Source organism: Phyllostomus discolor, chromosome 6 (assembly GCF_004126475.2).
Source record: "Phyllostomus discolor isolate MPI-MPIP mPhyDis1 chromosome 6, mPhyDis1.pri.v3, whole genome shotgun sequence".
Taxonomy (NCBI): domain Eukaryota; kingdom Metazoa; phylum Chordata; class Mammalia; order Chiroptera; family Phyllostomidae; genus Phyllostomus; species Phyllostomus discolor.
The window spans coordinates 39,146,981-39,159,544 of NC_040908.2; positions in this window are offsets into that span (position 1 = coordinate 39,146,981).

The window sequence follows — 12,564 nt, forward strand, 5'->3', positions numbered from 1 at the left end:
AACGTTCTGAGGTAGCCCTAGCGGGAATTCAGTGGAACCCCTGGTGCCCTGGAGAGAAGCTCTGTAAACCACAAGACTACATGATTTCAAAAGCTTCTCCAGTTCTGAGATAACAAGATTCTCTTTCTAAAAGATTAAATTATTTATTTCAGAGTGGGAGTGTCATCAGCACAATGGGAGAGTACATAGTTTCAATCTCTGATTTCTCCACAAAAACACCCCCCGAAAAAACAAGCAAAAACTGTAATAATAAACTTTATCAGAACTCTGGAAAACAGTGAATGGTTTATAACAACCAAGTGAAGGATGAATAAAAAAAAAGGTAACTTCAAGGCAATAGGAAAGCTTTGTGACATTTTTACCCATCCGTACACCATGCCCTCCTAGAACAATGGTGATATTAAAGCAGCAGCAGTCCAGATTGCCTCTGTAGGACCCTGGTCCCTGGTTCAGAAAGGAATGGAATAGAGCTTACTCACAACTGATTGTGTATCTGTAATCTAACCAAGAGTGAACTAAAGGATTAACACCAGGGCTCATCTCTATTTTACCAGCTAGAAACTCTGACAATGAATCAGTTGGCATTTCTTTAAAACACTATAACCCAAACTAACAACCCTCAGATGACTGGGACAAAAAATTACAATCAAAATATAGAACAGACCACCACCTAAGGCCTGAGAGCATAAGCTGGGGAAAGTTTCTTCAGCAAATTAGAACAAGTAAAAGTAATCATATGTACAAGAAAATTGAGAAAACTATGTGCATGCTCAGGGCATGATGAATGCTCAGAAAAGACTTGAGAATAACTAACATATCACCTTTGGTTGCTAGGCAGAGCAAGTCTAAGTGCTGAAGGAGTGCCCAGACAGAGCCAATCTGCAAAGACTGGAAAACGTGTTTGTCTGTTGGTTCAGCTCTGGCATTAAAGGAAATTTCTGTCAAAATATTAGCAAATATAAATTAAGAGATATAGATTTCAGTGGCCACACCCAACAAGGAATACAGTCTTTTCAAAAATAGTTTGGAAAAGTCATTAAACAAATAAACTTCTACAGTGTTCAACAATAAAAAAGCATCAGCAATCAAAAGCAACAATTGATCTGATTTCTAGAATTTCTACATTAAAATATTCAAATGTTCATTTTCAACAAAAACTCACAAGGCACGCAAAGAAACAAGAAAGATAGACTCACTCAAAGGAATAAAATTAATTGTCAGAAACATTCTCTGAGGAAGACCAAGCACCAGAATTATGAAATAAAGACTTTTAAACAGCTGTCTTAAATATACTCAAATACCTTAAGGAAAACATAGAGAAAAATAAAAAAAGAAAATCATTAAAAATATATAAGGACAAAATGAGAGTATCAATTAAAAGACAAAAGTTATAAAAGATACCAAAATATTTTCATGCTGAAGACTTTCTAAAGGGATTCAACAGCTGATTCAAGCCAGAAAATGAATCAGTGAACTTAATATTACCATTGAAATTACCATATCCAGACTATATAACTCCTATAACTCAATAACAAAAAGACAAACAGCACAATTCAAATATTGTCAAAGGACTTAAATAATCATATTTCCAAAAATGATATACAAATGGCCAACATCATCAATCACTAGAGAAATTCATATGAAAACCACTATAAGGATGATCCAAAAGGGCAGAAGAGTAAGTAAAAGGAACATTAACCTCCTCCCAGGACCAATCTAGGCTTACAACTAAATTGGAAAGAAATCATCCTGAATAACCAACTGAACACTAGCTGGAGAAAAGCCTTATAACCATGGACAGAGAGAAGAAAAAACTTCACCACAAAGAGACTGGTAGGGAGAGTGGAAGAGACATGAGAGGGCTGACTGGGATCCCACAGGCAGCAGCTGAAGTTCTGGAGGGATATTTCATCAGCTGGGGTATTCCCCTAAGAAGTGTGGGGTCTAAACCCCAAGGTGAGCTCCCTAGCATACAGAAGCAGAACCAGGAAAGGAACCCAGATAACATTTAGCTATGAAAAGAAGCAGGATTTCTGTCTTCTAGGGAGAGATGGCTGAGGAAATAGAGAGCCTTTTAATGGACCAATGCACAAAATTCCATTTCTAGCCATTTACCCTGGGCTCCAGCAAAGGGAGGGCAGAGTAAAGTAGAGATGCTTAAGGAAAGTCTGGGGTTGGCGGCTCTGGGGAGAGAACTGAAGGGACAGCCACCAGGATCCCTCTGCTGAGTCATTGCATATACTCCAGAGGCCACCTTTCTCAGGAAGAGCACGCCTCTCCAAATAATGTCAACCTAAGGGGAAGCAAAAGCCCCACCCATGGGAATTATTCTGCCCCACCCTGTGGAGCTTAAGCTGCATTGCTGCTATAGCTTGAGGCTATATCACTGATTAGTTTAACTGAGGTGAAAATTTACCAAGAAGCAGCCAAAATGGGAAGACAAAGAAACACACTCCAAATTAAAGAATAAGAGAATCCTCCAGAAGAAGAACTAGATGAAATGGAGGCAAGTAATTCATCAGATAAAGTTTAGAGTAATGATTATAAGGATACTCAACTCCATGGCAAAAGACAGAGAAACCACTAAAAGGACCAGTCAGAAATAAAGAATGCAGTATCTGAAATAAGTAATTAACTGAAAAGAACAAACAGTAGGTTAGATGAAACAAAGGACAGGATCAGTGATTTGGAAGACAAGGTAGAAAAAAACACCCAGACACAACAGCAAAAAGAAAAAAAGAATTTAAAAAGAAAATGAGGAGAACTTAAGAAATATTATGGACAACATGAAGCATAACAATATCTGCATTATGGAATTCCAGCAGAAGACAGTGAGCAAGGGATTGAGAACCTATTTGAAAAAATAATGAACAAAAATTTCCCTCATCTGGTGAAGAAAAAAGGTGCACAAGTCCAGGAAGTTCAGAAAGTTCCAAACAAGCTGGACCCAGACAGGCCTACACTGAGACACATCATAATTAAAATGGCAAGACTTAAAGACAAGGAGAGAATTCTAAAAGCTTCAAGAGAAAAGCAAGTATTTACATACAAGGGAGCATCAATTATATTGTCATCTGATTTCTCAACAAAAACACTTCAGACCAGAAGGGAGTGTCATGAAATATTCAATATGATGAAAAGCAAGGACCTGCAACCAAGGCTAATTTACCTAAGCTATCATTTAAAATAGAAGGAGAAATAAGGAGCCTCCCAACAAAAAAAAAAGGTAAAGGAGTTTAATAACACCAAATCAGTACTGCAACAAATACTAAAGGGCTTGATTAAAGAAGAAGAAAGAGGGAAGAGGAAAGAGGAAAGAGGAAGAAGAAGAAGAAGAAGAAGAAGAAGAAGAAGATGGAGGAGGAGGAGGGGGAGGAGGAGGAGAAGAAGAAAAAGGAGGAGGGGGGAGGAGGAGGGAAAGAAAAAAAACAGAGGAAAATAGTCTAACAATAAAATGACACTAAATACATATCTATCAATAAGTGCCTTATGTAAATGACTTAAGTGTTCCAACCAAGAGACAGGGTAGCTGAATGGGTAAGAAAACAAAACCCATATATATGTTACCCTCAAGAGATCCACTTCAGATGGAAAGATACCGAGACTAAAAGTAAAGGGCAGGAAAAAGATATTTCATGCAACTAGAAAGGAAAGAAAAGCTGGGGTAGAAGTACTTACATCCAACAAACTGGACTTTAAGACCAACGTTTTAAGTAAGAGACAAAGAGGACACTACATAATGATAAAGGGAACAATCCAACAAGAGGATATAACCCTAGTAAACATTTATGCATTCATATAGGAGCCCCTAATTATGTGAAGCAAATCTTGATGGACATAAAGGGAGAGATATACAGAAACATAGTCATAGTCAGGGATTTTAACACCCCATTGACTTCAATGGATAGATCTTCCAGGCAGAAAGTCAACAAAGATAATGGCCTTAAATTACACACTAGATCAAATGGATTTAATTGATATCTTCGGAGCATTTCATCCCAAAGCAGCAGAATACACACACTTTTCAAGTGCACAAGGAATGTTTTCTAGGACAGAAAGCAAGTCTCATTTAAGAAGGTTGAAATCATATCAAGGATCTTCTCTGGCCACAATGCTATAAAATCAGTCACAGGAAAAACACTGAAAACCATGCAAAGACATGGAAGTTAAGTAACATGTTATTGAACAATGCATGGGTCAAAAATGAGATTAAGGAAGAAATCAAAAGGTACCCTGAAACAAATAAAAATAAGGACACAATAATTCCAAATCTGTGGGACACTGGGAAAGCAATCCTAAGAGGGAAATTTATAGCATTATGGGCCTATCTCAAAAAAAAAAAAAAAAAAAAAAACCTCAAATTAAAAATCTATCAGAATGGCTGTCATAAATAAACCAACAAATAAGAACACTGGTGAGGATGTGGGAAAAGGGGAATCCTTTTGCACTATTGGTGGAAATGCAAAATGCAAATTGGTGCAGCCACTGTGGAAAGCAGTATGGAGATACCTCACAAAATTAAAAATGGATCTGTCTTTTGGCCCAGCAATCCCTTCTCTGGGAATATATCCAAAGGAACCCAAAACACTAATTCAAAAGAACATTAGCACCTCTATGTTCTTTGCAGCATTATTTACAATCACCAAGATATGAAAATAGCCCAAATGTCTATCAATAGATGAGTGGATAAAACAACTATGGAATATTTACACAATGGAACACTACTCAGCCATAAAAAAGAAAATTTTAACCTTTGTAACTATATGGATGGACCTTAAAAAGATTATGCTAAGTGAATTAAGCCAGTCAGAGAAAAACAAATACCATATGGTTTCACTAATATGTAGAATCTAATGAACAAACTGAACTAACAAGGAAAATGGGTACAGACTCATAGATGGAGAGCAGATGACAGCTGGGCAGGGGAGGTAAGGGAGTGCAGGGATTAAGCAAAAAAGGAAAAAGGACTCATGTACATGGACAACAGTGTGGTGATTGCTGAGGAGAGGGGGTACATGGGAACTATACAGTAATAGAAAAAGTGCAATAAGATCAAATAAAAGAAAACCCACCATGAGACACCACTTCACACATGTTAAGATGGCTATAATTTAAAAAACAAAATAAAAGTGCTGGCAAAGATGTAGAGAAATTAGAACTCTCAGACATGGCTTATGGAAATGTAAAATGGTATAGCCACTGTGGAAAACAATTTGGCAGTTCCTCAAAAAACTAAACATAAATTATCATATGACCTAGCAATTCCACACCTAGGAATATACCCCAAAGAAATCAAAAGGGGAATAAAACAAATGCTTGTGTTCCAATGTTTATGGAAGCATTATTTATAATAACTCAAAGGTAGGAACAACCAAAGTGTTCGTCAATGGATGATGGAATTTTAAAACATGTGATATGTACTCACTATAGAATATTATTCAATCATAAATAGGAATGAAGTTGGGATACATGTGACAAAAATAGATGAACCTTGGAAACATGCTAAGTGAAATAAGCCAGAGACAAAAGGACAAATACTGTATGATTTCACATATATTAAATATCTAGAACTGGCAAATTCATAGAGATAGAACACATAGATCAGATATCTAGAATGGGAGAAATGAGGAATTGTTGCTTAATAGTTTCAGAGGTTCTGCTTGGATTGAGGAAAATAGTGGAAATAGTGGTAAATGGTTGTACAACATTGCGAATACAATTAATGCCAATGATATGTACACCTCAACAATGGTTAAAATGGCAAATTTTGGCAGGTAAATTTTACCACAATAAAATGATTAAATAGGGTAAGATATAAGGAGGCTGTTTAATGTTTCTTAGTGTTTCACTTTGGTTTCTGTTTTGTACCACTAGAAGGTTACTGGTGCTTCTTTGGCATATGCAAAAATCTAAATCTAGCAAAGTTCTCTTTAAGACAGCATAAGAATAGCAATAAAAAAAGCTGATATATATAGATAGATAGATATAAAATGGCTTACTCTTTGCCATCCAGAAAAGAAATGATTAATCCATAAAGCAACATGGAAATAAATAAAATTAACTTACAAATATAAACTCTATATAAAACATATACAGCAAAGGGTAGACAATGTTTTTGCTACAATAAATCCTCTATAATGTTTTGTATGGGCTTCACTGCTCTTCATCATATTGTCTCTAATATTTTCATGATTTTTTTTCTCCTCTCCTTGTTTATTCTTTGCTATGGGGTTAAAATGTTAAATATGGCATCAATACTACTTTGTTGCTTAGAAGCAATGTTTCAATGAACACCATTAAGTCCCTCTTTCTTGTCTTATTTGAAGCCTACCACTGCTAAAATGTCTGCTGCTTTCTCTTGTCTTCTGTGGGTACCTCTTCTTCCCAGTTTCTCCATTTTTTCAACATCTGATCTTTATCTACACCAAGCTACTCCTAATTAATTCTGTACTTCCTGAGTAAATCGCTAGGCACAAAACAACCTGAGTTTCAATGTGCTGTAAAATTTAACATAAGCTAAATAAAGTTATATCATTCAGTGCAATGAAACCATCATTAGGAATACATAAGGGACTGTTTTCACGGTCAACATAAGCATGCTGAGGTGAGAGGAGTGGAGAAAAGAATCATCTCTATGTCTTTGGTTCAGGCTCCAAATGAATCCTGCTTTCCAAATACCTAGACATTTAGTGAACAGCTTTTGGTGTGGGGGAGGCAGAGATATTTCAAACAGGGGGTTGATAGTGGGAATAGAAAGAAAGAGAAGGAATGTAAGAGACATTGGTGAGGGAAAACTGACAACATCAATTGGTTAGATATGTGAAATATGGAAGAAAGGGAAATCAAAGAAAATACCCAGATTTCAGATACCAAAAGAATAGTGTGCTCGGGAAAGAATTCAGTTGGTTTGGGCATGAAAATAGGATGGAGAAAAAAAGAGAGTTTGACTTTCCAATGGAATAGAACCTTACATGGGAGAGTTGTCAAATAGACCATTGGCATTCAAAACATGAATCTCAGAGAGATTCATTTGCTTTCTTTGGAGAGAAGATAAAGCAAAGGACTCACAGAAGCAACAAATGACATGGAAAAGAAACCATTTTAGAGGTGGTAGGACCTAAAGGATACCATGAAAGGCAAGCACGGAGTGAGCAATGAAAAATATTCCATAGAATGTAAGGTGGGAAGAGTCACTTGGATTTAGCAGATAAGGGATTACAGTTAATTTTAAAGAAAGTAGTTTCTTAGTGGTGGCTGTACTGGGAGTCACCCAGTAATGGTAAGGGTGGTGAAGTGGGCAAGGATGTCAGCCTATAGGCTGATTCCTTCCGAAGTTCTAATATTGAAAGAAAAACAGCATGAGAAAACATGGCAGGTGGAGGTAACAAGGTAGGATGAGGATCTCTGCTTTACTACTATTTTTAAAATACAAACGTGGGGGTAAAACTCATGGAGTAAAAGTAAATAAGGTCATGAGAAGAGAAGGGCTAAATTGATGGGGGCAAGGAAGGGGAGTAGAAGTGAATGGCTAAAATCCACAAGAAGCTGAAGATGTTGCCTTGGGAAGGAGGAAGACCATTTCTAAAACAGAGACCAGAGAACTGGAAACCAAATGAGAAAATGTATACAAAGCACCCAGAATGACTTCAACAGCTCACTAGGTAAGTCCAATGTTCTTTTCTCAAAATGAAAAATGAAGAGGTGGGCTTTAGGGTTCAAAAGCAGAAAAATGATTTGAAAGAGAGACTGAGCAAGAGGGGAAGTGAGCAAGAGATAAATAAAGGAACTACTAAAACAATAAACAGATGCCCTCTGTTGAGGTTACAGGAGGGCAAGGGAAGCCAAGGTTTCACTGCAGCAAGCATTGAGAGATTCGTGTGTAGAATAAACAGAGCATGGTGGAGCGTTTGCTTATGAGAATGACAAGGTTCCTAAGAACACACAGAGAGAGGGCAGAGCCAGAAATCAAGCCAAGGGGCCATGTAGAGAAGTGTGGGGATGCAATGGGACAGAGAGAACCTGCACTTGGGAGGAGAAGCCGTGGCTTTCTTATTTACCAGCAAGACTCACCCAAACTGAGTGAAATGCCATTAGGGAATTCAGTAAAGGAGAGGCTATCTGGTTCCTGATTGGCAAATGATACTTGCCACCTCTTCCCCTCGCTCAGGAGAGGAATGTGTGGTGCAGAAAGGGACAGATTTTGTTTTCACTCCTGTTGGCTGCCGGCATAGGGCCCAGCAAAAGCAGAGTCACGCTAGTGCAAACTTGCTGCTTTTTAAGCAATGAGCTGGCAGGGAAGAGATCCTGTCTTTATCATGTATTTATTTATTTATAATTTGTATAGCATCCATATCCAAATGAATCTGAGGCAGTTTGCAATAAAAACACATGTACACATGTCACAAGATACTTAAAATAAAGGTCACAGAGAGCCTAGAAAAGAATAAATCGAGATATAGCATGTTCCTCTTGCAGGAAAAGGAGCCAGGTAGAAGAGAGAGCCTGAGGATGAACAAGACAGCTGTCATTTTTCTAGGGGGCATTCTCCTGCTGCTGTTTTTGTCCATGGCAACCAGTGGGAAAACCTTTCATCTAGGCATATGTCCAAAGCAAAGGTCCCAAGCCCTCAAGGAGAACAGCAAGGGTCTGTTGGTCAGTGGGATGATGCTGCCAAGCACATGTGCATTGGCCTACTGCTGCCAGGCCAGAAGGGGTTGAACAGCTAGCCTGCAATCAGCAGGGGTGCTGATCTACCTAGAGAAGTATCAAGTGAGATTCTTGAATGCTCTTAGTCAGTGTAAACTAAAGGCAAAAGGTCTAGACCCTAGGGCCTTGGCATCAGCTCCATCTCACCACTTCCTTTCCACATGGCCTCTTCTTCACATGCATAAAAACCTCAGCAAGGCTGGTTTCCAGGTCTACACAAAAGACCATTGAGTGCCGTCCAAGAAGTCCTCACTCTCCAAGAATCCTAATGGAGTGGCGCCATAGTGGCCATACACAGGGCAGGCACAATGACCAAGGGGACAGCACAGAGGACTGACATCCATTCCCAATGGGTGTCAGTAACCTCACTTTGTGCTTCCATACAATGCAACATTCTTTTGATATAGGACAGGACACTGCTCTAAAAGGTTTCAGAGAGAGCCCTTCTCTCACACTCCACATCCCTGCCAGAGTCCAGCTGCCACAACCAAAGCTGAGCACAGCTAGAGCATCTGCTCATGGGACAGGCAGACTTGGGAGTGGCAGGTAAGGGCTAACAGTTGGATACCTTCTGTGGCACAGACACACTCTCCAGACTTGGCTGTGTCTGTGGTTTGAATTTTTTATAATGGGTGATGTGAATGGGTTGAGGGTCTTAAACACCATTTAAAAGGTGTTGAATCTGCTGCTAGTAATATCCAGAGGCAGATATGTTTATTCATGAGGAAAAAAAAGGAGCAAAACAATCAAGATAAATAAATAAATAAATAAATAAATAAATAAATAAATGCATAGAGTACTGACACCAAAGGAGATGAAAATATAAAGACATACATTAGAAGCTATGGCCTTGGGCAAGTTCCCACTTAGGTTTATTCCTGTACGGTTGAAGGAATCGGTCCTCTCTTTTGAGCTTGGCACAGCTGAGGCCACCTGAGGGGTTGGACATGCTCTGGCCTAACGATATCTCTGGGAAATGCAAAGGTGTAGGTGCCATCGGCAGAGAGGAGAGCCAACCTTTGGCTCACTTGCGCTTTTCCTAACTGTGGCCTCACCTGTCATTGAAGAAATGAATCCCATGGGAATTGGCAGAGAGACATTAGGTTGAACCACAGTTGCCAGCCGTATAGATCACAGCTTGGTCCATTCATGCTCTGCCTATGAATTCTCAAGGTCAAAGAGTTGGTAAGGTGAGATACAGTGTCTCTAGCAAGGGAGCTAGTTTCCAAGCCTTATGCGTGAAAAGTTTGCCATATTTCTCGGGGATGCTGAGCATTACACTAATTCCTAATTCTCATAAGGCGATGAATATGGAGAAAAGAAGTTATAGTCTCAGGTGTCTGAGGAAATCACTCCTTCAGCTATTTTTTTTTCCACTGGAGATGTCCATCCTCCTCTCCATTATTCTAAGTAATTAGGTATTGACTCTTACTACAAGGGGGAATCCCCCGCAAAATGGAATTATTTTCTGGAGGGCAGACCCCTTGTAATACAGGCTTCCCTTGCTAGGTGAGTGTTCTAGGAACCCATCTGTATCAGTGTACCAGCTGGCATTGTTGTGAGAGGCTACATTTGGCTTCAGTGAAATTTTTTGAAGAGTCAACATGTTTTCCCATTTCATGATGAGTGATTTTTAAGCACACCTGCCAACATCCACTGAGGGTTCAGCAGTTTTTGACCAAAAGCAGCATGACCCCCATGCCCCACCTTCCCTATTCATGCAATCTCACCCCAAACAACTTTTTTTGTTACTCTGGATGAAAAAAGTCCTCAAAAGGAAACGTTTTGCCAATGTGAAAGAGGTGAAACAAAAAACAGCAAAAACACTAAAAGGCATCAAAAATCAATGACTTAAAAACCTGTTTTGAGCAGTAGAAAAAATGTCTCAATAGGTATATTGCATCAAATGAAAAGTACTTTGAAAATGACTTCAGTTTAAACATGTAAGAATAAATATACAATTTTTGTAAATAAATTCCATTTTGGGAGGGCCCCCTTGTTTATTTGCTAAACTAATGGCTTCCCCTCAGATCCCCTCCTACACTAAACGCTAGTTGAGTTCAAATACCTTGATATATCTCTGTAACTTTATTCTTTCACACCATGTAGCCTGAGAGAGAGACTTGCCTTTCCTCCATTCTCTGTCATGATCTACAGTAATAGGTTCAAGAGGGTGGAAACTTGGTTCCAGCCTCCCTGATGCTTTGACTCACCCTCGTAAAATGTTATTGGTGTCAGCACTGGTCTAGCAATTGCCTCTCCCCCCACGCCCCCTGGCTTCTATAATTTCACTTCCCCCCGCTGCACCATACAATAAACTCTAATGAGCTCTCACATTCCTCCACCAAGCACCTTCCACCACCAAGTCAAACAAGGAGAGGAGAATAACGTCCTGAAGAAAATCTGCATGGCCGTGGGATTCCAAGCAACTTAATCAGAATACAAAAGTATGACACTCTTCACAGAAATGGGAATCCATTCAATACAGGGAAAAGAGAGAACAGAGAATGTGGTCTATGTTCAGGAATAGCATCTGCCCAGTACGTGCGCACGCGCACACACACACACACACACACACGTTGGGGAAGGGGTGGAGAAAAAAGAAAAAAAACACAAAAATATCCTGAGAACCTGAGCTGAAAATAACTTTCTAATATTTTGTCATAGGATTTGTGTTATATATTTCTCTGTGTAACAAGAATCATAATATCGGTGACCTGTTCACACTGTTATAGTTAATTTCACCAGGAAATGAACCAAGATTCCTAATCTCCCTGCCACGTGCTAGACCCTGCTGCTTATTTTGCATTACCTAACACAGGTTTAGAATGATTCCTCTCACCCTCCCTCCCATACACATTTTCTAAATAGTTTCATCAAGTATCTATATGCCATAAAGGCATGTGGACACACATGCATAGTCATTTTCCTTTTTTTATATTTTTGTTCCTTTTTCTAGTTCACACCCAGGGCATTTCAGTTTAGAATACTCCAAAGGCGATGGGAGTGATACACATTCAGCCCTGCAACTACTGTGAGTGATTGTGGTGCAGGGAACCCCACATTTCTTGCATAAAGCAGGGAGACATGACTGGGAGGCTGTCTGGGCTGCAACTCCCTATGGCAGTTTCACTTTTCCTCCTTGGGCCTCGTGGGCCACAATGACCTCTTGAGCACTCACTAACCTGCTCCTCCAGCAGCCACTGGTAGAATAGAGAGAAAGCCCACAATAAAACGGAGAACACCAGTGTCAGAGGGCAGGGCTGATTTCCAGGAGAAATATTGTTATAGAACAGATGGTGGGGGGCTGCTGAACGATATAAAAGACCCCCCTTTTTCTCTGGAAGAACCTAGTATGGTTCTTCCCCCATACTAGGTTTACTTTGCCTGCCACCAGAGGAAAGATGTCTCTCAATGCCAGAGACTGGTGAAAAGGAAAGGAATTATTATTTACTTAAAAGTTATACAGACTAAAGTTCTTTAGAATACCCACAAATGCACACAGTCCTTCCTTCTCTCTCTGCCTAGTCTGGGGTACCATATCTCAGGAAAGGAGTAGAAGTCCATGATTCAGGCTCCCAGCACCATCCACATGGCAAAAGGGAGCGCTTCCAAAGCTGCGTGGGCCTGACTCTCACCCAAGCCACATGGTCCTCGAAAAGACTCCAAAGCCTTGTGATTCCAACAAGATGCCAAAGCCACGTGGTCCCCCTGGCAATGGCTGCCACACCTGAGTTTAAATCCCAGTGCCAATCTTCCTCTACAGCCTCATTTCCAGCTCCTCCCACAATTGGCCATAGCTTCCAGGATTCCCGGAAGGTATGGCCCTGTGGTGTGGAGCCAATCATCTCCAGGCTC